General features: G+C 39.8%; 1 protein-coding gene across 2 annotated transcripts in view; it reads right to left on the bottom strand.

Annotated features, from left to right (window-relative positions):
• Positions 1 to 27,301, bottom strand: part of FBXL7 (F-box and leucine rich repeat protein 7) — a 457,095-nt gene that overhangs the window by 76,517 nt on the left and 353,277 nt on the right. The gene's annotated exons all lie outside the window — the stretch shown is intronic.

The following is a 27,301-nucleotide window of genomic DNA, read 5'->3' as shown; positions in this document are numbered from 1 at the left end:
TGGCCGCTGAGCCTGCGCGTCCGGAGCCTGTGCTCCGCAACGGGAGAGGCCACAGCAGTGAGAGGCCCGCGTACCGCAAAAAAAAAACACAAAAAACAAACAAAAAAACAATCATAGACTTTGAATCAAACAAGCTTGAGTTCAAACTGTAACTTTATAACTTTTTAGCAGTGTGACCATGGGAAAACTATTGAAAGCCTCTAAATCTTAGCTCCCTTCGCTGTCAAATGGATAATACTAAATTCTCATTATTGCAAGGAGATTTAAATTCCCTAACACAAAGCCTGGCATCCGTAAATGTTTCATAAATGTTAGTTTTCTTCCCTCCACTTCATGCTAATTACAAAATATCTATATACTATGCTGTTTAACTTAAAAAACAGGAATAATATTTCTTGACAAAGATTTTAATTTAGCTCTATTTCTTGACAAAGATTTTAATTTAGCTCATATAATTTATTTCTATGTAAAAAGAAATTTACACAAATTTAATAGACCAAATTTGTGATATCCTTATTTTAACTGTATCATGTTTCCTAAGATCGTTTTTATTTTAGAGGGACTAAGAAAATATGTAACTTAAGTGTGAAAGAAATGGTTAAACCCCTGCAATTTTACAGTAGGTCTATCAGGACAAATATATATGTAATTTTCGTGTCCCCACCCATCTGTAATCCAGTAAATCACTGCAGAGTGAAGTAAGTTATTTCACTATAAATGTTTATAAATATATGTATTTATGTACATTTATATAAATATATGCATATGCAGAAAAAGCTCTTCCGCATGTTAACAGATCTTTAAAATGTAAAATTACAGAAAAATTTGTTATCTTTGAACTCATTTTACACCTTTAAAAAGTTGTAAATGTATATTTCTTTTGAAATAAAAAATACACAGTAAATGTTGCAACATTTTATTTACTTACATCTAAAAATATATAGAAGTAAGCAACAGTGAAAAATAACCAAGGTCTTTGATAATTATTTTTTTATTTTCTATCAAAATTACCAGGGCAAACCTTCAAGCTACGTGTTTTCCTAATTTGGATGAGGTCAACTAAACTCTGTGCAGGAAGTGAGAACAATGGATTTTGACTTGTTTCTAACATTAGGAAATACACTGGTCTTATCGTCACAACAGTGGACTGGTACCCTGGTTTCATTGTAAACAATTAAGCAAAACATTAGTCAAGAAGTTGATCAGTATTATTTAGGGAATAGTATCTGCTTTTTGAGGCTTGCCTGCGTCTGTTATAATCAAGTAGTGTAACTTTTTTGTGTGAGTGTTTTTTAAGAGAAAGGAGTAACTGTCTCCCTGCCCACTCCAAATAGAACTTGACTCAAAAATTCAGGTTAAGTTCATGCGGTAGGAAATTGTTGTAAGTGGTGAGAACTGTTTGTGGCCAGTTTCAGCCAGAATGACCTACTCCATGTTGAAAGCAAAATATGAAGCAGCTGGGAGAGCATGTGACAAAAAAATGAAGTCTCACACTCTCAGCATGTTCATATTCAGAGAGGATGAAAAAGAGACCACCTGATCTGAACCTGAACTTGAACCAGATATCTCACCACAGTCTTCCTTATTTCTTTTCCCCCAAGGCGTGCTAATGTAATTAACATTCAGGTAAGCTCACAGGGCAAACAGGCCTAAGATTACTTTGACAGATTCCAAACTCCATGGAAAAATAGGCTAGTTAACATGATGGGTAACAGGATGTTTATAAAAAATGTTTTTGGAATTTGATTCTTTCACGTTTAGGCTGACCCATTAATTATAGTCAACTATTAAACGTACACACTTATGAGGACAAACACTTGTTAATGTGACGCGTCCAAATGAACCTAGCATGCTCAGGCCCTCTATAAATACTTGTCAGATCAATTGTTAACAGATGCTTATTTACTATATGGATTCATAACTCCTTTGCCTCTCTCTCTTGTTTCTGCTTCATATTCTGGTGCCAGAACCATTTCTCTCTGAAGGCAGAAAGATGAAATCAGAGTAAGGAAACTCTCAAGTGGTCTACTTTATTCTATTGAATGTTTTGGTCCAATGGCTTGGCAGAGAGGAACTTTTTAAATGCTGATGAAAACAACCTGTTACATCTCTGTCACCGTTCCTTAAGGGAGTTGAAAGGATCAGATATCTGTATGTCATTCAAGAAGATAGCCAATGTCCTAGATGTGAAATTTAGAGTTGTATCCTTAACATATTCAAGATCCATACAGTTGCCACATGGATTTTTCTAAAACTATCAATGTAGGGGAAATTGCAAGTCCTGATCATAAATATCAATACAAAATCCTTGTGATTGTACCTCTTGCCATACCCTTAACTTCAAGCCCTGCTCCTTCCTGCCCTGTGCTTAATAATCCAGGGCGCTGAAAGACTTTACTCTGAAGTCAAAGCATCAATGTACCTGAGCATCAGTACGCCTGAATGCGCAGGGCACGAAGGGCTTAAACTTCAGAAAGGCAGTGATATGTTCCTCCACAAAGTCTCCTCCCAGATACTCCATGTGAAACGTCTGTATCACCATCCTGATTGGTCAGAATTGCGTTTAGTCACTCAGATCCCAGAAACAGACACACTTCTTCCACCTCTCACCACCCTTCCCATCAGGTGAAGTACCACTTCTCAATTCAGGGTCTTTGCTGAGCTATGCCCTTTCCTTGGAGTCTCCTCAGGTCTCTTCCTTCAACTAGCAACCACTTTATCATCCTTTAAATCTCTGTTCAAGATGGAGCTTCCTTGAAAAGACCAGACGCACAGCCGGAGATTCTACCTTGAGTTCGACCTCCCCAGCCCGCCGTGTGCCAGGCCAGGTGGTCCTCCTCTGTGCTCCATGGTACACAGCGGTTACATGTTTAACCACTGCATTTGTATCACAGCCTAGTGTTTCTGAACACAGACTTGGGAGCCCCAGTGCACCTGGGCTCAAATCCGGGCTCCTTCGCTCGCCAGCAGGGTCAGCTTCCTCATTTGCAAAGTGGACATAATACTAAAATCTACCCTACAGAGAGGAGGATTCAATAAACCAATATATCTAAAACTTAAAACAGTAATCCTCAACAAGTGTGAGCTATTGACAGCGATTACTTGTGTTTGCTCTTCACCCTGGATATCTGGTTTATTTTTTGCAGGAAAAGATGTCTCGGTTATCTGTATATCCCTCACCCCTTACATAGTGCTTGGCAACTAGTAAGCACATGCACAGACTGAACTTGTAAGAATAATCTGAGAGTCATAGAATCCTAGAACTGGAAGTGTCTAAAAATCAACATTTAGTTCCAAGTTCACAGAGCAAGGAAGCACTCTATGTAGGCACAGAGAACCATTATTTCCCAAGGAGGAAACAATTGAACATTTCAGATTCTACCCTTGACTGTAAACACAGCCTCCTTAAATGGCACGGTCCTCATATAGCTTCTGACAAATACCCAAAGGGTTCATGTCCATGCAGGGTATCCAATTATAGTTTTCAACAGAAAGTGTAAATTACAGGATGCCTGATAAATTCATCCAGAAATGCTAAGAAAAACAGATGGTATTTTCCAAATCTTATCAAATGATTCCCTTTCTCCTCACTCACCAGGGTAGTTTTGTGCCAGATATGATGGAAAAGTAATTTGCCTGTCCCTGATCATTTACACACTCCAGAGGGAGGGGTTGTCGGACTAAGTAAGATATATTGATTTCCCACACAGTATTCTCTTCCTTCTCTGGGCGGTTAAAACAAAACAAAGTATTTGATTTCCCCCATTTTTCTGCCGATGAAAGATGACAGATCCAATAGTTGAGCTCACAAATAGAAATCTTTATTTTGTACGATTAGAATCTTTCTGTTTCCACTGTAACCAATCCAACAGCAGAGAAAGATATTCCAAAGTCTGCAAGACCAGTGCTAAGGGAACTACAATCTAACATGGACTGATGGACTTTTTTCACCAGGGTATCATCTCCGTAGACACTCATAGACCTAGTCAGCTTGGACCTTGATGAAACTGACAGGGCATGCAGAGGAGAGAGGATGGGTTGTTTGTGCTTAGTGGTTTGTATTCTAGGTTTCTCTTTAGTATCCTTTAGACATACCCTTCACCAATAAAAAGTGAACTTGTTATGTCTTTTCATGAATCGAGAACCTGCCTTAGAAGGAGGCCACTGGAGAACTACATGTAGGAAACATCTCTGGTTTCTAAGATTATTTATACATTTATTATAGTTTATAGACTCCTTTTTTCCATTTTGCTATTTATTCCCATGAATATATCAATGAACAAGCTCGCATTTACCCTTAGATATGCTTAGCTCCCCCAAACTACATTAACTACCTTGACTATTAGAAAGAATTAGGAAAGAATTGAAACTGTAAGTCAATAGACACAGCAGACAAGAGTTATTCAATTCCTATGGATTTAGCCTTGAGAATTACTGTACACGAAGAGACTCACGGTGACTAAAACTCTCACTCTCAGGCATAACAAGAGGAAAAAGGTGTCCTTATGCTGCAGAGTACATATGAAATGACTGGAACAATCCGTTAGTTCATTAACTCAAAAGGGGTCTGTTGCTGATAAAATGAGTTCTAGCCTCTTGGAGGACACGGAAAGAAGGTCAAGCTCCCAACAGGCTGCTTTCCTAAGCTCAGGTGCTATAGTGACCTAAGCACGTGCCATTGTGTGAGTGATTCTCAGAGAAAGTCTGCTTTCAACTTGGACTCCATTTTGCATACAGACATAAAACAGGAAAAGAGGTCATTTATGCATCATTTTCAAATGGAAAGTACTTGACAGATGAAAAATTCTTTGAACCGTGGTAAGACTCTGCAAACAGACAAGGGAATGCCAAAAAAAAGGAGTGACGTGAACTGGCCTGGCAACATGTGCTTCAGGAAGTGGCCAGGCGTGTGTATCCTCGCTGATTACACACATAATAGCTCCAACGCCAGCCATGTTCTGTACCAAGAAGAGAGCTATGTTTTCAAAAGCAAAAAGAAACAGCACTCTAATCGAGCCCTGTTGGAAAGAGGCAGAGCAGCTACAGGAGCAGAGAAATTAGGAGGCCTGTATGCTGGGACAGAGGCAAATCGCACAGGAGGAAAAGATGAGTGGGGCTCACAGCACAGTCAAAGGGAAGATCCAGCATCGACAATGCTCCAGGATTTTCTAGAAAAGGATTCAGGAAAACAAAAAATCAAAAGCATAGCTCATATCTCTTTTTTTCATTTTCTGGATGAGAGCCCTGGAGAGGAAATGGTAGGTACAGGTAGCAAATGGTATATTCAGATTTTTAGGTTGTAACTAGGATATCTGAACCCTGATGTTAAAGGAAATTAGCTGGCTGTAACCCCCAGTTGACTGGGGAGGAAGGTGTGAGAATTAATGAGATAATGCTTGAAAGCACTTGCTACAATGCTTAGCACATAAGTTCTATGAAAAAGTTATAATTCCAAATGATAATATCAATAATTATAACAAATGTCTGTATTTTAAGAGGCCCTTCTATCTCTGTCATCCTGGAGATGACGTGGAGGTGATCTCAGCTTATATGGCTGTGAAAGTGGTTTCCCTGTGAACCCTCCCACCTGAAAATCCAGGACTGATTTACCTGATCTGGGGTGCTTTCAAAGACATGTCCCTGTCTCTACAGAAGCTGTCGTCCGAAGACATCATCAGATAGAAGCTACACTGCAAGGAAGGATACAAGAGAAACTAGAACAAGGGGCTTCACACTTAGAGCCCAACTGGGGAAGAATATTGTACCATTTCTCTTCAAAATTATTGCTTTTCAACCTGGAATCACATGTGTGCATCTCTTGGAATTTATCAATTCAAAGGTTTCAAATACTTTCTTATCATTGCCCATGTTGCTTTAGCTTCTTTTTGTACTGTCACTAACCCTTGACATTTATAAGTTTTCCCATATTAAAAAGCAGTCATTACTAATTTAATTTAAAATTGCGTAACAGCTTTAATTGTGATGACACTTTTCCATGATGTTATGGTATGTGGATACCTAGGATATCTAAGCTCTGATGTCCACAGGCAGAATTGCTGATGCTTATGAAGGCAGGTCCTGGAACCAGACTGCTGGGATTCAAATCCTCAGCCCACCTCTACCTAACTAGCTTGTCAGGCAAGATGACTGACCACTCAATACCTCAGTTTTCTCATCTCTATAATGGAGACAATAAGAGTACTTCACTCATGGGAGAACTGAATGAGTTAATACCTATTAAGTTCTGAGAAGAGGTAAGGCAGAGCAGAAAGATTTTAATGGACTTCAAGTTTTTACAGGTAAATAGAATTCAGACAATCTGTCTTAATAGTATTAATAGTCTCATTTCAAGAGATTAAAAACAAAATTAACATAAAAAGTTTGCATTTTGAATTAGTAGTGATTCGTTTCTTCGAATTCATTCATTCACCTATTCATTTATTCACCAAATATTTACTTGACTTCTAGATGGTCTCTTTCAGACACAATGAAAAGAAGAAAAATTGACACTCTATTTTAATAGGCAGGTCAAGAGAGGGATCACACACTGAATTCATTTTACATTTAGGTGGCTTTTTTCAAATACTTAAATCACAAACCAAAGGATAAAATTTAGGAGTTGGTCAAAGCTATAAAGTGTTTTAAATGCATGGAAGAATTGCCTGCATAAACCATATTTCAGTAGAGTTCATTAAACAGCACATAACTAGAGCAACAATTTTTATATTCAGTTTTAAGAATACCCCCAATAACATACTCAATCTTGGCAACTGCCATCTTGGATTTACTTTTCCAGAATAGAAAATAATTCCAGGCAATAGCATTTGAAAACATTAACCCTTGGTTTTATTTCCTTTTGAACAGCCAGGGAGTCAGTGCTCCCGAAAAATACTGTTTGAAGGAACAATAAAACCCCTAGAGTTTCTGGAGAAGCAATAGGGACTCTTTGTCACAAAACAAATTTTGGGCTCTCAGTCATTACAAAATCCTGCGGTTACTTTCATTGCCTTCGAAAGCTTTACTTTTGACTTAAAGTTCTTTCTCAGTTAAACAATTCCATTAAAACATACATCTGTGCACACACAAAACCTTCTTGGTTTCAAAGAGTATTGTGCCTTTAAGAATGGAAAGGCATTTAAGTTTCCTTTAAGAATGGAAAAATGAATTAACTGAGGTGGCCCTGATAACATAAAGAGCTGGATAAGACTTCTAAATTTTCAAGAAAGATTAGACTATTATAGATAATTCAAGGATAATTATAGATAATTGTACATACAACAACAGACTCATCACAGAATTTCTGTCAGATATATCTCTAGAAGCACAATTGCTGGGTGTACTTGTCACCTATTGCTGTGTAACAAATAATCACAAACTTAGTGGATTTAAACAACACCATTCATGATTTCACAGTTTTAGTGGGTCAGGAGTCTCGGTTGGGTTTTTGGCTCAGAGTCTTCCAAGGCTGCAATCAAGGTGTTGGCTGGGCTGTGTCCTTTCTGGAGCTCAGGATTCCCTTCCAAACTGACATGGTTGTTGGAAGAATTCAGTTCCTTGTGGTAGAACCTGTTTTCTTCCTGGCTGCTCACTGGGGGCTACTCTCAGCTCCTACAGGTCGCCTGCAGTTCCTTGCCATGTGGCCCCTTACAATATGACAGTTTACTTCTTCAAGGCCATCAAGAATCCCTCTCTTTAGGAAGGTGCCAGTCTCTCCTTTAAGGGCTTTCACCTAATTAGGTCAGGCCCACCTAGGATGTCTCCCTTATGATTAATTAAAAATAAATGATTTAGGATCTTAATTACCTCTGCAAAATCTCTTCATCTTTACTATATGCTGCACCCTAATCAAGAGAGTGAAATCCCATCCTATACATAGGTCCTGCTCACACTCAGAGAAGGGACATGTGCAGAGCTTGTACACAGAGGGTAGGGATCTTGCAGATGATCTTAGAATTCTGCCTAGTGCCCTGGGCTAGAGTATTTACTTTGCCAAGGTATGGAAGCAACCTAAGTGTCCATCAACATATGAATGAATAAAGAAGATATGATATATAGATATAGATATATTATATATATACAAAATGGAATCCTACTCAGCCATAAAAAAAGAATGAAATAATGCCATTTACAGCAACATGGATGGACTTGGAAGGCATTATGCTTAGTGAAATAAGTCAGAGAAAGACAAATACTGTATGTTATCACTTAAATGTGGAATCTGGTAAATAAAACAAAACAAAACAAAACAAAACAAAACAAAACCCAAAATAATAATCTGGTAAATAAAACAAAAACCAAAAAAGAAGCAGACTCACATATATATAAAAAAAAACCTAGTGGTTACCAGTGGGGAGAGGGAAAGGGGGAGGGGCAATATAGAGGTAGAGGGAGAAAAGGGTTATTATGGGATTATATGAAATCATGTGTGTGAAACTTTTGAAAATTGTAATGCACTATAGAATTTAAAGAATCTTTCACTCAATAAAAAAATAAAGTTCTAATTAACAAAATAAAAATATAAATAAATAAGTGAAAATAAATAAAAAATTTAAAAAATAAATAAAAAGAGTACATACTTTAAAATTTTGGATCCATACTGCCAAATTGTTCTGCAAAGAGGTCGGGACAATTACAAGTCCACCAGCAGTGTATCAAACTTGCTGTTTGTTCACATTTTAATCAATATTCAAGATGATCAAATCCTTTAATTTTTTTCCAATCTGGTAGGAGAAAAATGTTTTATTGTAGTTTTAATTTCTATTTCGTTGAGAAAGAAACTGAGCATAATTTCATGTGCTCACACGTCTTCTGTGAATTACCTTTTTCATATCCTTTGCTTTCTTTCTAAATTGGATTGTTTTTAATTTTTCATATTGACTTATAAGAGCTATTTTTGTTTTATGGAACAGAACTCTTTCTCTATTTTTATGCTTTGCAACTATTTTTTTTTCTCTCTCTCTTTTAGCCTTTGAACTTTTTGTTTTTGCCCCTGGTTTTTTTTTTTTTTTTGCGGTACGCGGGCCTCTCACTGCTGTGGCCCCTCCCGTTGCGGAGCACAGGCTCCGGACGCGCAGGCTCAGCGGCCATGGCTCACGGGCCCAGCCGCTCCGCGGCATGTGGGATCTTCCCGGACCGGGGCACGAACCCCTGTCCCCTGCATCGGCAGGCGGACTCTCAACCACTGGGCCACCAGGGAAGCCCTTGCCCCTGTTTTTAGTCATGAAGAAGTTTTTAAAACAAATATATAATAGTGGAAAATCAAAATGAAAATCAAAAACTGTGTCCATCAACTTGTTGGATAAATTGAATAAATTAATGGAATATTCTTAAAACATTAAAAAATGAGTTAGATATTGATGGTTGATATTTATAAGATATGGACACAGAGAGGAGACTTCAATATTTCAATTAGTAGAAAAGCAGGTTAGAGAATATCTATAATTGTGATCCCATGCTTGATAAAAAAATTGTTATATGCCTATTTGAATAATTGTATATTCATAGAAAAATGTCTAGAATAGCACACATTAAGATAATAGCAACACACCACAGTGGATATATCTGGAGAATTGGATGAGGCAGTTGCCTGTGGTTTTTTACTTTATTCGCTTCTATTTATATACTTCCATTTAACATTACAACAAGCAATCTTTGATTTTATATTTGAAAAGAAGTAATGAGGTAATAATATTTAATCCACTTTAAATATAAATGATGCATTTTACTGTGCTACTGGAATATTCTTAATCATATTTTCCATTTGAGGGATATTCATTTAGCAATATGAGCTTTTTCATTTCTTTTTTTTTTTTTGCGGTACGCGGGCCTCTCACTGCTGTGGCCTCTCCCGTTGCGGAGCACAGGCTCCGGACGCGCAGGCCCAGCGGCCATGGCTCACGGGCCCAGCCGCTCCGCGGCACGTGGGATCCTCCCAGACCGGGGCGCGAACCCGGTTCCCCTGCATCGGCAGGCGGACGCGCAACCACTGCGCCACCAGGGAAGCCCCCTAGCTTTTTCATTTCTTTACACCTGGTGGGTTAGTCCTAATTTTCCCAGTTGACAAGAGGAGCTAACTGGGTCTCAGTGAGTCTGCTACTTGACTGGTGATCAGAGGGCTGGTTGGTTAGTTGGAAAAGTGAAACTGTAACCTAGATGCTCAAAATCCTATCAGAATATTGATTCTACACTATCACCCACAGAGTGGAGTTTATTGTGTGCACCTCACATTGGACTGGGCTGGTGTGTGCAGAAAAACCAACTAGAAACTCTGGATTAATTTACCACATCAGGAGGGCACACAGAAACATCTGCTAAGAACAAAATCATCCCAATATTTTCCGCTCTATTTGAAAGAACCCATTTCTCAGAAGGACTTATTTTCCCATAGTAGATAAGTCAGAGGAATCAGCACGATTAGCTACCAAGCTGCACAGAAGAGGACGTAGGAAGTGGTCCAGCCAGCCGGTCGGCTTGGTGTCTAGCGGCACAGCACGCAGGCTGGGGGCTAAGCTGGAGGTCTGTGTGTCAACCCGAGGGAAGGAGGGAACAACCTGGATCCTGAGGCCGAGATGGCTTAAGAAAAAGGATCTTTTCCTACAGGGTCCCTAGCCCTTTGGATTTTCTTGTATTTGTGACTCTTAGTTACTTCCAAAGTCTTTTTTTTTTTTTTTGAGTTGGGGCGGCTCTGTGAGTGACTACGGTTTATCCCTTGTGACAAAAATAATGCCTTTTAACTCTGAGCAGTGCCAAGCACTGGCCCCCTCTGTGGCACACCCACTTCTGCTCTCTCCATCTCTCCACGTGCCCTGATGTAGGCATCCCGTCCTAGGGCCTGGTTTCTCTCACGCCCGCAGCATCCTGCCCTGGGGTCTGAGCGATGCCGTCTGGAAGGTGGGGACCCTGAAGGAGGTGGAGGAACCGTTCTTCTTCCCCAGCCCTGCCCATTCCTCCTCATTCAGCTCGTTCCTACTGTACACTGTGCCCCCAGCTCTCCTCCAGCATGAAGATGGCCTGGACACCTCACCTGGCTTTCTCTCACTGCTCAAGGGGACCGGCCCCTGGCAGTGCTGGGAGCCGGCCTGACTCCAGAAATGTCCCTGCCTTACTTGGAGTCACTTCAACTCCTCTCACAGTGAACTTTCAGGCCCTAGAAAGAAGGCAAGACTTGCTTCGCAAGTGAAATCTGCTAAGTGAAAGCAGACCTCTGATGTAAATCGTAGAGGTAATACTTCCCATTCCCTGGCACTTGAACGGAAAGGACTGAAGCAAAATAGAAGGCCAATCTGTACATAATTCAAAGCATCTACTGACAATTACTTTCCCCCCACCCCCGCTGTTAAAACAATAGAAATTCAAATTTTCCACCTTCTCAGGCTCTCCCCACTCCAATACTAAACTGTCACAGGTGGGAGTGGTGTCTTTAGCCTTGCTGGCAAGGTTATATCCATCAAAGGAAGGAAGGAGTTTTTAAATTAAAAAAAAATTCTAACGTATGGCATTTTTCCAGAGCAGTAGTTACTATAATTTTTAGCCTAATCTTTGGAAAGTATATATATTTTTACTGTCACTGTGCATTGATTCTTCTTTAAAGATTATTCATATGACACCTTCTTGAGATATTTAAATTAACTTTAAGATTTAAAAACTCAGACAAAAGAAGACAATTATTCAGCAATTTGCAATCTTCTGGAATTCTTACAAAATCTAGAGAGCTTTAGAGTTCTCTTTTAAACTTTCATTCATTAGATACAGGAATTTGAGGAGAGCAACTTAAGGATATTCACTTGTCTGCTGAAAACTGTTGTTCTTTGCATTCTTAGGCTATGGGACTTTCTCATATTTTTAACTCTATGACCAATCAACCACATAAAAGGAAATATTCATATGCTTTTATTCATTTATATATTTTCTGAATTCCTACTATGTGGGAAGGATACAGCAGAGGAAAAAAGAGGCAAAATCTCTGACTTTAGGGAACTTTGATTCTAACAGAGAAAGACAGACAGACAATAAGCCAATAAACACATAAATGTATGTGCATGAAATGTGTTATGAAGTAAAAAGGAGAGTAATAAGGGCAGATAAAAATGAGAACCTTTATTTTAAATCGTGTATCTTAGAAGAAGAGGGGAATATATTTTTTAACAGAAGCAAAAGCTTATATGAATCATCATTTTATATAAGAATACACAAATTTCTTAGCATTATACAGATATAGAAAATTTGAGGAAAGTGGGCATAAAAGATGTTTCCTGAAAATTATGTTTCAAAACATATCCTTTTATTCGTAGAGGTACTTTCATAGTCTCTTTTCTCTTTTCAAATCATGGTTAGCAAAATATGGTACAGCTTAAAGAAGCTGTAGTTGTTTTCTCACTTGTTTCAGTGGAAAGCAATTGTTCATAAAATGCATTTTTCTTTGTCATGATTAAAAATCATTAATATATGATGTACTTTCCATAAAACATCTGAAGGAGTTACGGCAACAAAAGCTATTCTCACTGGCTTTCTGAAGCCACTAGTTAACCCACACTGTCTGTTCCACTGTAGAAGCTTCCCCTTTCATCCACACTCCATCTCAACCTCCCTTTGGCAAATTCTTATGATTTCAGCAGGACTGGGACTTCCAGAGAACACTAGTTCCCTGAGATGAACGTAACAACAGATATTTAAAAAAGGATCTGTAATGCATGAGGCTTGGAAATAGAACTTAAGGATCTCTGAGCCTTCACGTATCAATGTATATCATACATGCAGAATTGATGTATATCATACGATGTATATCATATCATGCATGCATACCATGCAGAATTAATATGCAGAATTTTTCAAAATTATTTAAAAACAATCATTTTTTGATAGCATAATTTAAGAGATACATAGTCTAACTAATTGAGAAATCATGAATTAATATTAACCCCACTGAAGATTTTTGACACTTGATTCCTTTGGGTTTTTGTATCCCCCAGAAAAGAGGGTTGGCTTCCTTAAGGAATGTCTAATTGGGAAAAATTTTTTAAATAATTCATTTTTAATCAGGAGGGTTTTCAAATACTTTGTACGTATTCTGAAGTATCTCCTCAAGTTTAAGCTCAGTAGAACACTGGGAGACAATAAAAAAAACCCAAAAGCAGAGGACCTAATAGAAAAATGGGTAAAGTATATGACTAGGCGATTGATAGCAGAGAAAACCTAAGCAGCGCAGCAATGCATAAAAAGCTCTTGACCTGCATAGTACTCAGGGAAAACAAGATTTTTTTAAAAAATGAGAAAAATCACAGTGAAGGAAAAACAAAGCAAAAAGACTACATATTAGAAAGTTATGGGTAAAAGCAGTTCATAAAGGGCATGTTGGAAATACAATTATATGGTTCATAGGATCTATGTGTTTTAAAAAACAAACAAATCTGTAATTATAGTTATTTAGTAATCGTTACTGTTATCAATATACCTATAGATAGAGCTATCTACAGAATTTAGGGGGCAAAGTCAAGCTTAAAGATAATTTTCCACACAATTTTCAAGTTGTTAATTTTTAAGTAGTTAAAACTCTGAAGGGTGTGTTAGAAAGTGTAGTGTGAGAAAAACAGAGGGGTCCAGAAAGACCCTCCAAGGACGATTAGCATTTCAAATGTGTAGTCAAGGGAGAAGAGACGCCAGTAAAAGAAGATGGTCTTGGTTCTGGGAGGAGAGAAAGACCCGGAAACCAAGGGTGAAAAAGCTTTTCAAGAAGGCGTTGGGGTTATCAGCCAAATGTAGCAGACAAATGTACTGAGATAAAGATACAAATATTTGACTGAGTGGCCTGGGTGAGTCTGGAGCCACAGCAGGTGAAGCCCACAATATGCCTTTCCCAAACTCCAACACACTGGACTAAACGGTTGTCTTTCTTCATGGCCTTAGACATGCCAAGAGGAATGAGTATACCTGTTTTGTTCCCAAACAAAACTTACTTATCCATTTATCCTCCTTTTACTTGGTGCCGAGTGATTAAGTTTCAAAACTTTATCTTAAAAAAAAAAAACTACTGTTGATCTGAGAGCAATGCAAATAACCACTGAGGATGGAGTCTGCATCCAGGAATCCACAGCCCTGAGAACTGCAGCTGTCAGATGTTGACCTCCGATTCCTGACTCCCTACCAAGTTAGTTTCAAGGAAGATGCATTGTATTCTGGGTCTTTGACCAACCTGACTTCTAGCCATCCTTAGCTCTTATAATATTTTTTGTTGTTGTTGTTCATAGTATCTTTATTCATTACAGGCAAAAACTGGAAACAACACAAATGTCCATCAAGTGAATGGATAAATGAGCTGTGGTCTGTGTATACAGTGACATGACTCAGCAACAAAATGGTAAAAACTACTCATAGGTGCACAGCATGAAGGAATCTCAAAAACATTATGTTGCAAAAGACTACGTATTGCAGGATCCCATTTATAAGTTCAAGATCAGGCAACACTAATCTATGGTGATAGATTTCAGAGCAGTGGTTACCTGGGAGAGAGAAAAGGAGATGAGACTGGGCACTGTATTTGATACCAACCAGGGTTCTTGGCCTTGCCTAATCAATAGAAACTGACTAGATCTTAACGCTAATCGTTATCATAATAATAAGCAAAAAAGGAAGTGGTTAGGTAATAGATTATCTACAGAGGGTGGTCTAAATCAGCTCTATCTAGAATCTGGCTCACTTTTCCTTTGCTGGATTCAATCTAAGCATGCTTGTTTTAAGTGTCCATTGTAACAAAACATAAATGTCTTGTTAAAACAAGTTTATCTTCACTAAACTGAACTGTAGTCTTTGATTAGCTGTTTCGAACTGAAATGAAGCATATTTATGGTTGTTTTTCCTTTTGATGGTATGTCAGCTACATACAGGCAGAACTGTGTGTCTCAGATCCTTTAAAATGTCCTAGAATGTCTTCTGTGAAGTTTGAAAGGACCAGTATCACACTTAATTTTATCCAACATATGCAGTTAAAAATAAATTGAGGGTTTACTGCTTTATGAAAGGATTCCTTATTAAAGGATTAGCAATAAATTTTAATAAGAAGCAACTGTCTAATTTTCTCAAATAATATTATTTGCAGTATCTCAATTCATGTTAAATTTTAAAATTTGAATGTTATGATGGCTTCAGTCCAAGTTGGGCAATAGACTGGATGTTTGTGTCCTCTCCAAATTCATATACTGAAACCTATTCCCAATGTGAGGATATTAGAAGGTGATTAGCTTTGGGGAGGTGATTAGGTCATGAAGGTGGAGCCCTCATGAATGGGATTAGTGCCCTTATAAAAGAGGTCCTAGAGAGCACCCCAACCCCTTCCTCCATGTGAGGTTACAACAAGAAGACCACCATCTGGGAACCAGGAAGCAGGCTCTCACCAGCAGCTGAATTTGCCAGAGCCTTGATCTTGGACTTCACAGCCTCCAGAACTGCGAGAAATAAATTCCTCTTGTTAATAAGTCACCCAGTCTATGAATATGTGTTACAGCAGCCCAAACTGACGAAGACAACATGTCAGCAGACTATCAGGGATCTTAGTGTCATAGATTAATGAGTGACAGAATGTTTTGGCTCTAGGCTATCTAATTCTATGTAATTCTGGGTATTTGTCTGCTAGACATAAGGGAGAGATCTAAAGCTGCAAAGTCTGGATGCCTCAGTGTTTTCTTATAAGTGAAGTAGCAAAAGAAGCCAAAACCTCTCAAGATGTCTAAGAGGAGGTCCTGCCTGGACAAAGGGTGAAGATACAGTTGACAGCTGACTTACCCCAATTCTCCTGATAAGGTTCCTCTCAAAGTTTCCATCGTAGTGTACAATGAGGATGGTCATGGTGCTTGAATGACAGAAGGCTCAAAGCTGACAGAGGCTAGGTCACATTGTCCTCTGCTCCAAAACGTGCCGGGTGTCTTGGACTAACTGCTGTATGACATGTCACATGATCTGGCCTCTCGTTCCTCTCAAACTCAGTTCTCACAATTCTTCCTCTTTTCCATTTAGCTCCAGCACACTGCTCCTCACTGTTCCTTGAACACACGAGGCTTATTCCCACTTACAAGCTTGGCACTGCCTGTTGCCTTTGTTGGAATGCTCTCATCATAAATATCTACATAGCTCATTCCTTGTCTTAGTTCATTTGGACTGCTATAAGAAAATACCACAGATAGGCTGGCTCATAAAGAAGAGAAATTTATTCCTCACAGTTCTAGAAGTTGGAAGTCCAAGATCAAGGTGCCAGCAGATTCCATGTCTGGTGAGGACCCACTTCCTGTTTCACAGATGGCCATCGTCTCACTGTAATGCATAGGGAGGAAGAAGCTAGGGAGCTCTCTGGAGTCTGTTTTATAAGGGCACTAATCTTACTCACGAGGGCTCCACCTTCATGACCTAATCACCTCCCAAAGGCCTCCTTCCTAATACCATAATATTGAGGGTGAGGATTTCAACATACGAATTTGGGGGGAATATAAACATTCAATCTACAGCACGCCCCAACTCATGCAGGTCTTTGCTCAAATGTCACCTTCTCGATGAGGTTGACCTAGAACATCTTATTTAAAATTGCAACCCACTTGCCTCCCACCTTGATCTTCCCAATCTCTTCATATGATCTGTTTTTTCTTTTTTCTCCTTTTTCTCTACAGCAGTTATCACCTTCCAAAGTACTATATAATATTTCTCATTTATCATGTCCATTGAGTACTGTCTGCCTTCCTTTATTTAAATGCATGCTCCAGAAGAACAGGGATCATTAGTTTGTTCACTGGTGCATCTCAAAGCTCTGAACACACTTTCTGGCACATAGTAAGTGTGCAATAAATATTTGATGAATGAATAAAATGAATGAATGAAGTTGGCAGAATATTGTACAATGATAAGATATAAGGACTATGAGGGCCAAGATCATCTGGATTTTTGTAACCATGCTATCCTTAGCACCTAGGACAGTCCCCAGTAGACAGTATTTATTGAATGAGTGAATGAATGTTATCGGGGTGGGGGGAAGAGTTTGTAAAACCCAAATAAGCGTAAGTGAAAATGAATACCTCTGGACCAGGATTGGGGTATTTTTGTGCGCCAAATCCTGTCCAGAGTTCTTCAGCTGCATGCAGTTCATAAAATTACCCAGGGTGTTGCAAAAAAAAGATTATTCTTTTCAGTTACCTGAGAATTCAAAAGGGCTACAACTACTTAAAAGCAAGTCCTGATAAAGATGACAGCATCTGATAGGCAAAGCAAAAGTACATGAAGATGGTTTGTCCTGTACAGAATGTACAGAATTCTACTGCAGTATGAAACTCTCTTTTCAGTGCTGTTTTCTTGTGGTGTAATCAGAGATCATGGGCTTTGGAGTCAAATCGACTTAACATCAAACGTCCTCCCCATCCTGTCCTAGACTGTGTGGCTCTCAAAAACTTACTCACTTTTTCCTGGGCCTCCATATCTTGTATTTTAAAGGGTTTTCTAGCAAAATTCTATGGTGATTACCTCTGGGCAGCAGAATTATGGGTGGTTTTACTTTGGTCTTTGTACTTTTCTCACTTCCTCAATTTTCTCCAGTAAACGCGCTTTTAATAAATGTTTTTATTTTAAAAGCCAAAAATAAATAAATAAATAAATAAATAAATAAATAAATAAATAAATAAAATAATACCCACTTTTTAGGGCTCTTGCGAAGCTAAAAAGGATGTGTCAAGTAAAATGCCTAGACATTCCCCTCAAAATCACGGTGCCCTCCATGTCTTTTCTATGCATGATTCTAATATTTCTATTGCATAATTATGCATAATAATACATTATTACAGATTATAATTCTAAATAAGATTTTGCTTTCTCATCCAAGGTCTAGCCATTAGATCACTTTATTCCTTTATTTTCTTCTTGTATTTTATGCCATAACTGTACCGTAGGAAATGTCACAAGAAAATGGAATTAAAATACAGGCCATTTCATTTCTTTCCTCAGTGCAAATCTAGCCATGAGTGTTTATTAATGCTGGGTTCCTTAAAAATTATAGCATTACATCAGAATATTTACTAAAAGGGCAGAGCAATGATTCATATGTTACCCACTATTTACATTTGAAAGAAGCTAATGATGTATATCCCTGATAAGTCATGACTTGATTACCAAGCAGAAGTGACCATTAAAAGATGAAACTGTAGTTTACAATGACTAGCCCAGCTCCGTTACTTGGAAATATTTCTTTTTGAAGTATGATTAACATTTAGCTTTTGAAATTAAAGAATAAGCAAATCAGTAGCCAATGAATTTGCTAATTTTTCTATTGCCTACTTAAGTCTTCACAGATACCACTTGCATAATGTAAATCTTATTGAGAAAGGAGCACTTCTGTAATCTGCATACTTCCAGAAGGCCAAGTTTTCAGCTCCAAGGCTATAAAACACACGCTGCAGAAGAAGAAACGGGATGTAGAAGAAGAAACGGGAACCTTGAAGGATTAAGAACTTTGATAGGTTTGCACAGCTTCTAAGTGGCAGAGCTACCATTTGAACTTCTTGAAAGAGAAGCCAGTTAAAGCCATAAAATTTATAATCAGAGAGCTGTACATTTAAGGTTGTCTGGGGTGCTTTCAGCCATCAGATTCAGAGCAGCAATACTTTTATCTGTTTTACGTATGTGTCTTTTACAGAAGACAAAGATCCTATTAAAAAATCTATATACTACCTGTGTCAAAGTATAATTTTCAAAACCTTAAAAACAAGACTTTCATATAAATGTAAAATTAATAAATGTAAACTTTAAAAAAAACTCTTTAATGAGGGAACCAGCAACAGGGATTCAAAAGAGAATAAGAATATATAGTCAGAGGAAAAATAATTTTGTAATAAGATTTCTGGATCTGATGCACAACTGATTCCCTAGAGGGAAGATATCTTTTCTGCAGACAGGAATCATTTGAACACGACTGGCTAAAAATCTACACGTTAACATATAACTTCAGAGAATTTAGTCTTTTAGTAAATAGTACTCAGCGAGTCAAACAAAATTACCTAAACTTGTTCCCTAAACAAGAATACGATCCTTGGGTGAACACGTTAAGCGATGTTTCTGTATGGCATCAAAATGACATGCTCCCCTAGCTTTGCCTTATTTCCAAGTTGTAGTTAACTTTTCTTAACTCCCAGTAAGTGTCTTCCTGGAAATTGAAAACAGATTAGTAAGTACAATGAAGATAATAATGCTTTATTTACAGGTAGCTCTATAGTTTACCCTTTGATAATTATAAAATTACCTAGACAGTGAAAATGGCATCAGGATATTTCTGATGCAAGAGAGCATGGCTATTATTTTCTAAGAGTAGAAACCAGATCTTCCCTATAAATATATGTTACCAAAATATATATTTTGAATGGAAATGATTACTTGTGTCAAAGCAGTTAATAACATCATGAAAATCTTAGACTGTTCGTTCATGCACTTCCTCTCAGACAGCACTAAGAAGCAGATGCAAGGGAGGAAAAGTGATGGATTGAAGGGGACATTCCTGACCTGGAATGGGAAGATAGACAAATCTCCTTTCAGTACAACCTCTTTTAACTTGAGTATGGGTCTCTGTGCATCACAGGGACAGATGACAAAACCGGCCCGACAGAGCTGACAACAAAGCCAAGGGTGGGATTGGAAAGACTTGCCTTGTGTGGCCATTGCTTTAGACAGGGAGTCTGGCTCCATGTTTGCCCAAATTAAATTCAGAGGGGAGATGCCGGAGCTGGTCGATTACAGCAAAGCAGACTGGATAACCAGCACAGGGACTCTCTGAATTTTTGACTTGATCATCCCAATTTACCAGATACAGGCCTCTGAGGTTTTTTATTGCCTTGGTTCTTCTCTGCACTTGGACCAAGAGAATTCCTACTAACTCAGTGTTGTATGTCTCACAGGTGTCTGTATTCTCCTGCCTTGTTCTACTTGCAAAAACTTCCTTAATTGAACGAGCTGTTCTGAAGATGGTTAATCTGGAGTGTCCTCTATGAAAAAGGATCATTTGACCCAACGCGGAATCAAATCATGATGTGTTTTCATCATATTTCTGAGAAGTATTCAAAATTCTGTTACTTTTGAATATATAAATTCACATTGAGGAATAACACACTGATATTTATTAAGGAACAAATGATTTTTCTTGCTTGATTTATCCCCTAGGAAGTGCAACTTCTAGGATTTGTAAAAAACAATCTTTAAACAGATGTAATGAAATCATATTTTATGATATTATAGGACTGCTATTCTCCAAGGTTGCTAGCTCCCATGATCCTTTTCTCCATTGAGGCAGCAGAGATAACTTCCTCTAGGAACTGCCCTGAGGGAAAGAGGGAGAGCTCAAAACAGTCTTTTGAAATTCACAGCAGAGGCAACAGTATTCTTGAAAGTCAAAATAATTTAAAGTCACAAGAAAGGCCTGGGCCTTTCCAGTGAGAAAAAGATGTGTGGTTTCCATTAACCAAAGGCTGTAGAGTTCACACCATAAATCTTGAAGCAGGGAGGCCTGCGTTAAGACCGACAGCAGCTTACTTCTTCCGAAGGTCAGGGATTGGGGTGAAAAGAACAGCAGAGGTCCTGCAGGGTGGGGGCCAGAAGAGCAAGGACCATGGGCCACCTCTTTATAGAGAGTGAGTCACAACTTGGGGCTTCCACGTGTACAGACAAATGTCCGCTATCTTCTTTCCTAATGAAAGGTGTTATGCAGGTCTCTGCATGCCCGTTCCCAGCCCCACATATCCTACCACATCCCCCCTTTCCCCATCCTCTCGGAATTTATACCACTTTCCACAAAGGGGAATATCCTCACTGCCCTCCAGGAGAGCGGCCTGGTGTGGTGATGGGAACGGTGTTTCCTAGAATGAGTTGCAGAGAACACAACTTGAAAAACAGACCTCTAGACTCAGCCTGCAGATCAGCCTATTAGAGCTTTGATAAGAGTTCTGTGTGGGACAGGAGAACCTCTTGGGGTTTCCCTAGAGTGTCTGCCCATAAAAAATCCATTAAAACACAGATATCCCTTTCCCCGGGATGCTGACATCCAGCGAGGCTGTTGTTCCTTGAATCACATTGTGGGGAACACTGGCTCAGCTCTCTGGTTGTAGGGTCAGTGTGTCCTAGGGTTGTCTCCTGTTCTAGGTTTTCCCACAATAGGAATAATACCATTTAGTATCATTGACAGTATCAGATGAGTCCGTGTCGTACAAAACGTGACGAATCTGGACTGTGGTAAGGTGCCCTGTGCCTTGCCTTTCCTCCTTTTCCTAATATACCCCCTCCTGAGAGTGTTCTGACTCACATCCCCCCCTCCCATCTACATCCTCCTCAGCATTCAGCTTGAAAAGGCACTATCGCCAGGAAGGGTTCAGACATGCCACTGACACGCAACCTCCCTTGAGCTTCCAAAGCTTATTATTTCACCTGAAGTTAGACGAATCTTAAGGATCTTTAGCAAAACTAGCTACTCTTTTGATTGCATTCTGCCCTATGTTATTATCTGAGTGTTCCTGTTCTCCATAGACAGACGTTTCCTTGAAGACTGAGACTTTAGATGCTTTTCTCTTTGAATTTTATGCATCTAGAAAGAACCTTGACTAGAGTAGGCACCCATTTGATATCTGATGGGTTCAACAGGTTGCTGGGAGAGCGAAGTGGAGAGCAAAGGGGAACCTTAAACAGTTAAACAGTGTGTCAGTCAAGATGAGCTAGGCTGTACTGCAGTAGCAAGTGGCCCCAGCATCTAAGTGGTTCATACAGTAAAGATGTATTCCTTATTCATCTACATGAGGGTGAACATCTACATGGGCATGGTTTTATGCCCATTATTCTCCTTCCGAGATTCAGGATGCTACCTGGCATACGGCTTGTTGACGCGGCAGAGAAAGAGAGAACTCTGGAGGGTATCTCCAACAAAACATCCCACAAATTTCATAGCACCCAGTTAGCCAGTCAGGCCAGGGCTGGGCCTGAACCCAAGGCACCATGTCAGGGTCAGCAGTTCATGGCGGATTCCGGTGATGATTGCGATTACAGCAGGGTTGTTAGCGGTACGCAGGCTAAGGTTGCCGCTGTGTTTCACCTTCTGTCCTCGGCTTCTGAGAAACAGCCAGAGGCCAAGATGGAGAACTTCCTGTCTGAGTCTCTCCAGGCATAAACGTTGCAGGAAAGTTGGCCCTAAAAGCACAAGGGGAGAGGGGAGAGGGGAGAGGAGACCCAGTCCCAGAAGGGGCCATGCTGGGCTCCAGGGGAGGCGTCTTCTCACCATCCTACTCTCCCTTGGGGCAGAGTTGACAGCAACCAAAGTTGGCTCCGAGGCCAACGTGCAACAAATGGGCATAACTTAAAAAAATGCTCAACCTCACTTATAATCCTGGATATGTAATTAAAACAATAAGCTCTATCTTGGGAACAGGGCTGGATCCCGGTTTCGTGGGGCCTGAGGTTTGTGCAATTTGGAGGGAGTCCTCTTTAAACTTGAAGAGGAAAGAGACTGGACTCCTGCCTGATTGCGGCAAAATATCTTCCTTCTGCAAAATTTTCTGAAGTCTAAGTGAATCCATTTCTAGGTCTTTCCCAGGACCTTGGAAAGACCCAGGCAAGCGTGGATGCTGAAGTGTAAGCCTCACTGGCTTCAGGATTAATCCAGCTTTGCGGGGGAGGGTTTTAAGCAGGGAGAGATGTGGCCAAGGGACAAGTGACGTGAGTGTACCTTTGTTCACTGTCAACCCCACATGTCATTCTCTGGGCACATTTCAAGAGGCCAATGATCTGAATTTCAGTTTTATTTAAATTACCGAAATAATCACATTACTAGAAGACAGAAAACCTGCAGAGAACCCCTTTGCAGGATCCTCATACAGGAAATACCCAAGTGCCACAAATTATTATTGTGCTAGTAAAACAATATTTCAAAAGCAAATCTTGATGTTCAAGTTTTCAATGTTATGGTCCGACAGTAGAATAACATTTCATGTTCATACTTTCAAGAGTAATTCTAGGAAAATACAGATTGAGTGTGGACTGGCAAACTTATATGCCGACTGGTGAATTTTAAAGCAAAGAGAGTCAATGTTATTAAGATGAAAATAATTGTATATGATTCAGAATCCTAAATCATTACCATATGTTACTTGGGTGACTCCAAACATTAGGAAAAAATATAAAAGTGAAAAACACACCCATGTTTCATTTTAACCATTCATTTCTTGAGATGGTTTTGAAACATGGATTTTAAATATACTTGAATGGCAGCTGCTAGCTTTCCAAAAGTATAAGAAAACTTTTTTAAAAAGTCTGTAAATTTAGTATTTTTGTAATTACAACTTTCCAGAGATAAATGGCTTAGAAAACAGAAAAACAAAAAATTATAACCAATGAGCTGCATTAAAAATCAAAGATGGGACTTCCCTGGCCGTCCAGTGGTTAAGACTTCACCTTCCAATGCAGGGGGTGCAGGTTCCGTCCTTGGTCAGGGAGCTAAGATCCCACATGCCTCATGGCCAAATAACCAAAGCATTAAAAAAAAAATAAAAAAAAAAAAAAAAAAAAGAAGCAATATTGTAACAAATTCAATAAAGCCTTTAAAAATGGTCCACATCAAAACAAAAATCTTAAAAATAAAAAGACTAACATCCATTTGGTCAGGCTTTTGTTACTCATCTCTGTATTTTGGACTGCAGTTAGCTTGGACACAGGAGGCAAGGCATTCAGTAGCTTTGCTGAACAAATGAGTAGGGTAAACAAAGATAATTACTATAGATAACAAGGGTAGAAAGAAAGGCTTAAGATGGCTCTGAAGTTTCAAGAGTTAATTTTGGGTCATTATTAAATAATGATATGAAAATTCACTGTTATTTAATTAGCTGTTTAACACAACTCTATGAAGAAAGCTATATTAAAAACCTAATAATCCAAGGCAGTGGTCCAGGCTTCTGAAGGTCATGAATCACCATTCAAATTAACAGTATATTACTGGGCCTTCCCTGGTGGTGCAGTGGTTGAGAGTCTGCCTGCCAATGTAGGAGACACGGGTTCAAGCCCTGGTCCAGGAAGACCAAATGCCGCAGAGCACCTAAGCCCGCAAGCCACAACTACTGAGCCCGCGTGCCACAACTACTGAGCCCGCGTGCCACAACTACTGAAGCCCATGCACCCAGAGCCCATGCTCCACAGCAAAAGAAGCCACAATAAGAAGCCTGCACACTGCAATGAAGAGCAGCCCCTGCTCATCGCAACTAGGAAAGCCCACATGCAGCAACGAGGACCCAATGCAGCCAAACATAAAAAAATAAATAAAATAAATAATTTTTTTAAAAGGGTATATTACTACTACTGATTTTTTCTCACACTTCACTTTTGTTATTTCATTAAAAATTCTAGGAGGAGACCTTCAAGATGGCAGAGGAGTAAGAGGTGGAGATCACCTTCCTTCCCACAAATACATCAGAAATACATCTACATGTGGAACAGCTCCTACAGGACACCTACTGAACGCTGGCAGAAGGCGTCAGACCTCTCAAAAGGCAAGAAACTCCCCACGTACCTGGGTAGGGTGAAAGGAATAAGGAAAAACAGAGACAAAAGAATAGGGACGGGACCTGCACCTCTGGGAGGAAGCTGTGAAGGAGGAAAGTTTTCCACACACTAGGAAGCCCCTTCACTGGCAGAGATGGGGGATGGGCTGGGGGGAAGCTCCGGAGCCACAGAGAAGAGCGCAGCAACAGGGTGCGGAGGGCAAAGCGGAGAGATCCCCGCACAGAGGATGGGTGACGACCAGCACTCACCAGCCCAAGAGGCTTGTCTGCTCACCTGCCGGGGCGGGCGGGGCTGGGAGCTGAGCCTCGGGCTTCAGTCGGATCCCAGGGAGAGGACTGGGGTTGGCGGCGTGAACACAGCCTGAAGGGGCTAGTGCACCACGGCTGGCCGGGAGGGAGTCCGGGAGAAGTCTGGACCTGCCTAAGAGGCAAGAGACCATTGTTTTGGGGTGCACGAGGAGAAGGGATTCAGAGCACCGCCTAAACGAGCACCAGAGATGGGCGCGAGCCACGGCTATCAGCGCGGACCCCAGAGACGAGCATGAAATGCTAACGCTGCTGCTGCCGCCACCAAAAATCCTGTGTACAAGCAAAAGTCACTATCCACACGCCCACGGGAGCCTGTGCGGCCCACCACTGCCAGGGTCCCATGATCCAGGGACAACCACTGCCAGGGTCCCGTGATCCAGGGACAACTTCCCTGGGAGAACGCACGGCACGCCTCAGGCTGTTGCAACGTCATGCCGGCCTCTGCCGCTGCAGGCTTGCCCCACATTCCGTACGCTCCCTCCTCCCTGCCTGAGTGAGCCAGAGCCCCCAAATCAGCTGCTCCTTTAACCCCGTCCTCCCTAAGTGAAGAACAGAGGCCCTCAGTTGACCTACACGCAGAGACAGGGCCAAATCCAAAGCTGAACCCCAGGAGCTGTGCAAACAAAGAAGAGAAAGGGAAATCTCTCCTAGCAGTGTGAGGAGTAGCAGATTAAATCTCCACAATCAACTTGATGTAGCCTGCATCTGTGGAATACTTGAATAGACAACGAATCATCCCAAAATTGAGGTGGTGGAATTTGGGAGCAACTGTAGACTTGGGCTTTGCTTTCTGCATCTAATTTGTTTCTAGATTTATGTTTATCTTAGTATAGTATTTAGAGTTTATTATCATTAGATTAGTTTATTGATTTTGTTACTCTCCTCCTCCTGTTTTTTTAAAAAAAATATAGATATATATACTTTTATCCTTTTTCTCTTTTTGTGAGTGTGTAGGTTTATGCTTCTTTGTGTGATTTTGTCTGTATAGCTTTGCTTTTACCATTTGTCCTAGGGTTCTGTCGGTCCGTTTCTTTTCTTTCTTTTTCCTTTTTTTTTTTTAGTATAGTTTTTAGCGCTTGTTATCATTGGTGGATTTGTTTTATAGTTTGGTTGCTCTCTTCTTTCTTTTCTTTTTTTATTACTTTTTTCTTTTTTTTTTTTAGTATAGTTTTTAGCGCTTGTTATCATTGGTGGATTTGTTTTATAGTTTGGTTGCTCTCTTCTTTCTTTTCTTTTTTTATTACTTTTAAATTTTCTTTCTATTTTTAATAGTTATTTTTTATTTTAATAACTTCATTTTATTTTATTTATTATTTATTTTTTTCCCTCCCTTTTCTTCTGAGCCGTGTGGCTGATAGGGTCTTGGTGCTCCGGCCGGGTGTCAGGCCTGTGCCTCTGAGGTGGGAGAGCCGAGTTCAGGACATTGGTCCACTAGAGACCTCCTGGCTCCATGTAATATCAAATGGCGAAAGCTCTCCCAGAGAACTCCATCTCAACTTTAAGACCCAGCTCCACTCAACGACCAGCAAGCTAAAATGCTGGACACCCTATGCCAAACAACTAGCAAGACAGGAACACAACCCCACCCATTAGCAGAGAGGCTGCCTAAAATCATAATAAGGTTACATTCACCCCAAAACACACCACCGGATGCGCTCCTGCTCACCAGAAAGACAAGATCCAGCCTCATCCGCTAGAACACAGGCACTAGTCCCCTCCAAGAGGAAGCCTACACAACCCACTGAAACAACCTTAGCCACTGGGGGTAGACACCAAAAACAACGGGAACTATGAACCTGCAGCCTGCAAAAAGGAGACGCAAAACTCAGTAAGTGAAGCAAAATGAGAAGACAGAGAAACACACAGCAGATGAAGGAGCAAGGTAAAAACCCACCAGACCAAACAAATGAAGAGGAAATAGGTAGTCTACCTGAAAAAGAATTCAGAATAACGATAGTAAAGATGATCCAAAATCTTGGAAATAGAAGGGAGAAAAATACATAAAACTTTAAACAAGGACCTAGAAGAACTAAAGAGCAAACAAACAATGATGAACAACACAGTAAATGAAATTAAAAATTCTCTAGAAGGAATCAATAGCAGAATAACTGAGGCAGAAAAATGGATAAGTGACCTGGAAGATAAAATAACGACTGCAGAGCAGAATAAAGAACATTCTCTTCTGGAACATTCTCCAGAATAGATCATATTTGGGTCACAAATCAAGCCTTGGTAAATTTAAGAAAACTGAAATCGTATCAATTATCTTTTCTGACCACAACGCTGTGAGACTAGGTATCAATTACAGGAAAAAATCTGTAAAAACTACAAACACATGGAGGTTAAACAATACACTACTAAATAACCAAGAGATCACTGAAGAAGTCAAAGAGGAAATCAAAAATTACCTAGAAACAAATGACAATGAAAATATGATGACCCCAAACCTA

Source organism: Physeter macrocephalus, chromosome 8, assembly GCF_002837175.3.
Source record: "Physeter macrocephalus isolate SW-GA chromosome 8, ASM283717v5, whole genome shotgun sequence".
NCBI lineage: Eukaryota > Metazoa > Chordata > Mammalia > Artiodactyla > Physeteridae > Physeter > Physeter macrocephalus.
Note: the sequence above shows the minus strand (reverse complement) of the source record. Positions and strands in the feature narration are given on the sequence as shown.